At 42.8% G+C, this 5,202-nt stretch overlaps 1 non-coding gene across 1 annotated transcript; it reads left to right on the top strand.

The window, feature by feature from the left end:
• Positions 1-1,669: 1,669 nt before the first annotated feature.
• Positions 1,670-1,743, top strand: TRNAN-GUU (transfer RNA asparagine (anticodon GUU)). Its single transcript has one exon. It is a non-coding gene; the product is annotated as a tRNA-Asn (tRNA).
• Positions 1,744-5,202: the final 3,459 nt, after the last annotated feature.

Here is a 5,202-nt window from a genome sequence, read left to right on the forward strand (position 1 = left end):
CTGAGTTTTAAAACAAAGGTGGCATTCACATAGACACATTTTTAGCATGCAAATTAATATTCTTTTTTGAATTAATTTTTCTCATCAATCGTTTCTTATCTCTCTTTTTAGAAGTTAAAATGTTTGTATGAAGACTGAAGTGAGGAAAAGAGATTGCAGCTAAAGGTATTTACAGGAACAGAACTCTTTCTAGTGTTATTCTAAGCAGGAGAGTAAATATTGAATGAAGGGGTGGTAAGGTACCTCCTTGCAGTCTGTTTTAACTGAATAGACACAAGAACAATAACATCTCATCTTGGTATTCATAGAAGAAAAACCAGTGCACGGTAGCTTTAGCTCACATTAACAGGTGCGTAAAATACAAATGAAGATTTTGTCATCCTATGTGAAGGTAGCATCACAAATGAAATAAAACTCATTATTATATGTTCTTTATAAGAGTTTCCTGGATTCCCCCCCAAATTCAGACTTTTCAAGTGCATTTCTGAAAGTTTGTTGCAAGAGGAGTGGTACAGCCTGGTGTAAATTCACAGCTGCTTAATATCCCAGCGCTTTCAAGGAATGCTGCTAATTGGTTCCAAAGCCAATTTAAATTGTCTTATCAAACCACAGGAACTCACAATGTTGATTGGACTGAGGCGTGTCGCATCCAACTGCTATAAATCACAAAACGAATTGTTTCTCGAGGGATTCTGGACAGAGCAATGCGGTAACTGCTAAAAATTTAGAGTTGTCAAGTGCAAACTAGCAGTTATTTGAGGGAAGAAGAGGGGGAATAAGGAGTGTTTGGAGCTTTGAAGAGCACCTCGAGAGGCATCTGGAAATATTCATACAAAGGGAATAATTTTTCATATAGAGTGTATATATAGAGAGAGATGCAGCAAGTTTGCTAGCAGGGTTTCTATGCTAGGCATTTTCAGGAGTTAGTCATAAATCATACATTTTTCTTCTTTTACTTCTCTTTCCTCAAATTGGGTTATAAATATCCTAAGAAACGTGCGTTTCAAGGGGGCATGGCTCCCACGGGGGCGCCTGCAGGCTACTTGGAGGGAGGATGGAAGGCGGCGATCAGGCAATGAAGTAGAACGCACGGACCTCAGGAGTGTTCCTCTAGCTGTTTCCCAGCGCTCTTTCCCAATAACAAAATGTCAGTGACAGATACCTGGTGCCATGATACATGCAAACAAATAGGTATTTAATGATACCCGAAAATAAAAATAAGGAAGGCAGACACCATTCAGATGACCTTGTGAATGCTACACCAGTAAATCCTGAAGATTAGAGAGCAAATCGTGGATAAAGAGTTGGAAACAAAAATTGAGTTTCTCAACTCGCAAGATCAAAGTTTTTCTTTTCCGATAAAAGGAAACATCAGAAATAGTCATCTTCCTGAGACAGAACGTTCCAAACGGGAGTTGGAAAGAAAGGACAGTGTCTTGATAATACCAGTTGCAGTCTGAAGTTTGGCTCGATCTTGCTGGTGTCTCACAGCTTTCCAAGATGCTTTAAGGGTGGAAAATAAAATTAAGAGGGTTAGATATACGGAGTGGGGAAAAAAAAAATCTGATTTTAATAACATGAATCAAAGAGCAGCAGAGAACAGAACAGTAATGCGCTGCCTTTACGATTCTCCATAAAGGCCGTGGCTGGAGAGGCGGACGGCACCGGAGTCTCTGTGGCGCAATCGGTTAGCGCGTTCGGCTGTTAACCGAAAGGTTGGTGGTTCGAGCCCACCCAGGGACGACGCCCGCTTTTACGGCGTGCCGCTGGAACTTTTGCACCGATCCCGGGAATTCAGACCCACCAACCCCTCGGAGGTCGACAGCCAGAGAAACCGCAGCTCTCGCTTCGCCGCCCACCCCGCGGGTGGCTCCTCTGCTTCCGGGAGCGCTGGCCGCCCCGCCCCCAGCCGTCCCCGGCTCCCCGGCGGCAGGTGGGCTCTTCCTGCGCGCCCCGGGGTGGGCGGAGGGGTCCAGCGCCGTAAGGCCCCCTCTCGGTTCCCAAACGCTGACCGCTGGATGCCCCGGGGGCCCGAGTTCGTCCGCTGAAGCCCAGGCCACACAGGTTCGCTCCAGCGGCCTGGCCGGGCTCCCGCGGGCGCCGAGCGGCGGGAGCGCGCACACAGCCCTGCCGGCCGGGCCCCTCGGACGCGCGCCTCTCCGCGCCCGGGGCTCGAACCCGCCGCCGCCGCTCCTGGCCGCCCCCGAGGCCTCCGCGGCGGGAGGGCGGCCCGGGCTGCCCAGGTTCCGCTGCAGGAGCCCTGCAGTGTCAGACGTCGCCGGCAGGTATGCATTTAAAGGGTGCCAAGTTCAAGCTGTGCTTTGATTTAAAACTCTTCCACGTTTTTAAACACTAATGTTGAATCATGCAACGTGTGTCTCTTCCCCGGGCAGCGTAAACATCTACTCCCGAGTACTCACCGAAACCTTGACTCTCTGTGCTTTTGGTAAATTCCAAAATGTTTGTCATAAACATTTTGTTGGCTATAAACAAATAGTGTGGACACTATTGCAGGAGTATTTATTTATGTGCTATGTTTTACTTTTCATACTAAAGTGCCAGAGTTTTGTAGAGAATGGAATGGACTTGCAGCATTTCCCATCTCTTCAGAAAGGAAGCAGACTTGTGGTTTTTCTTTTCATTTCTTTTTTAACAACTGTGTGACTGTGTTAAACTTTAAAAAGACTTATGAGAAAGATTAAAAGTGAAACTGCTAACGTATTTTGATTCGATAAGCATATACCATTTATTTCACAAAATGCAAAGCTCTCTCAAAATAGTTACCTGCTACTTCATTCTCTAAATATAGGCTGCCTTTGAGATGTAATCATAGTTTCTTCATAATTATTGTCTTGGGTCTGGATTACAGAAATTTGAAAGAGGGTCCTGGAGAAAAGTGATGTTTTATTCCTGCAAAATGAATAGTTATGCTCTTCTTTATATTTTCCTCCAAGTGTTCATGTTAATAAAGGCTAACATTTATTGTTTAGACCTGGCCAGTCACTGCTCTGCGTGCTTTCACTGAATGAGTGGGATCCTCACAACCCTTCCAGGTAGGTCCTATTGTTGCCACCCTACAGATGAGCCCCCTGAAGCAGGCTCAGTGGGAGTACTTTGCCTGATTTTGCAGCTAGTCACTGGCAATGGCTCAGATTTGACCCAAGCGCTCAGGCTTCCAGAGCCCATGCTCCTCATGCTGTACTGTACTACCTCCTCTAACACAGAGCTTCTTCATTAATTAGTTAATTTAAAACCAAAGCTGTTATTTTTAATTAATTTTTTATGAAATTTCATTAATATTTTCCTTCAAATCTGATGAAGGAAAAAAAAAAAAAAACCAAACCCACTGAACATTCATAGAATACTAAAGGGTACACTGTTAAATTACACATTCATTTTACTGCTTCATTTTATTGAAATGAAAACTGTGTAGGAACATGAAATCTTCATGTGAAACGTGTCTTTGGGAAACAATTTAATAGCATTTATTTGGAGAAGGCAAGATTAGAAATAAAGGCAGACTGGAATAGCCCAGGCAAAATATGGAAGAGGGATAGGAAGAAGAATAGACTCAAATAATGGGGGCTAATCTAGAATCTAAGGCTGCTGTGTGGCATTTGGGATTTCTATCTAGTCCCCGATTTCAGGACACCTTTGTGAGATAGCACCAAGTTTTGTACTGGACAGGTGCCTAGGTGTCAATTTTAAATTTGATCCTAAATTTTTAAGTATGTTCTATCTCATCCTATTTCGGGGATTAATAGGATTTTGAGGCCAGAAACTGAAGAGGAAGGATTAAATGAGAATGGAGGTGCCGCGAGGAGTGCAAAAGGGCCCTTTAATGTAAGTAGTTGATTTTATTATGTGAGCAAGTGCTTAGCATATTTCCCTGCACTCACTGCTGCTTACAGATAAGACAGGTGGGAAGCATTTTAGAAAAATTGCTTAAATATTTATGGATGATTGCCTTTGTAAAATTTTAAGGTGTGTTGATTATAGATGTTGCAATAAATACTATTTCTGGGGAGCATTATTTTGTTCTTAGTTTCTTGCTTAGCTCTATATACCAGCCAAGCCCAGAAAAGCGTCAAGATCATTTAGATTGTTAATTGAAGACTGAAGACTATTTAAAAGGCTATGTCAAGCAACTGAGTATGTAAATATGTAGCTGTTAGTAAATATAAATATACCAGTTTATATTTAAACTTCATATATAAAATTGGAGGAAAACTCACTAAAATAATGCAATAAAAGATGAAACAAGGGGCACCTGCGTGGCTCACTGTTTGCCTGACCTGCCTTTGGCTCAGGTCATGATCCTGGGGTCCTGGGATCGAGTCCCGCATAGGGCTCCCCACAGGAAGCCTGCTTCTCCCTCTGCTTATGTCTCTGCCTCTCTCTGTGTATCTCTCATGAATAAATAAATAAAATCTTAAAAAAGAAAAAAAAAGTGAAACAAATACTCTTCCACACTTATCAGAGAAGGTAATATTTATATAACTTGTAATAATTCATAATTTATTTTTATTTATTTATGATAGTCACAGAGAGAGAGAGAGAGAGAGGCAGAGACACAGGCAGAGACACAGGCAGAGGGAGAAGCAGGCTCCATGCACCGGGAGCCCGATGCGGGACTCAATCCCGAGTCTCCAGGATCGGGCCCTTGGCCAAAGGCAGGCGCCAAACCGCTGCGCCACCCAGGGATCCCTAATTCATAATTTAAAATGTTTTATACATTGCAGCATTTCTTAGGATAATAGAGGTCAGGAGGAAGGCACATGGCTCCCATGTCTCTGTTTTCATTTCTAACACCTGTGTCTGATGTCATACGATACAAGGTTTGGGAGGAAAAACTTTTAAACTGCCAAAGAAACACAAATGCCTTGTTTCTGCATCCGTAATACATCATAATGAGTAATGATGAATTTTAATTTTATTTCTCGGAATTTTGGTGGGCATGAGGCCTAAAACGTTCAACTTGTAGCTACAACTGGCAGAGCGGGAGTACCTTGGTGGTAGAATAAACTGTAATACATTTAACTAGAAAATACTTTAAGGAGTTGCAACCTTTTGAATGATTAAGAATGTTAATTTTATCAAGCACAGCATTTCACTTGTAGCGCTTTGGGTTGAGCCCCCTTGGTGTCAGCTCATTCTGTTTTTACATATTGAAAATAAGTGTTGAACTTACAAGAAAGATGT

This window comes from Canis lupus, chromosome 5, assembly GCF_048164855.1.
Source record: "Canis lupus baileyi chromosome 5, mCanLup2.hap1, whole genome shotgun sequence".
Lineage (NCBI taxonomy): Eukaryota > Metazoa > Chordata > Mammalia > Carnivora > Canidae > Canis > Canis lupus.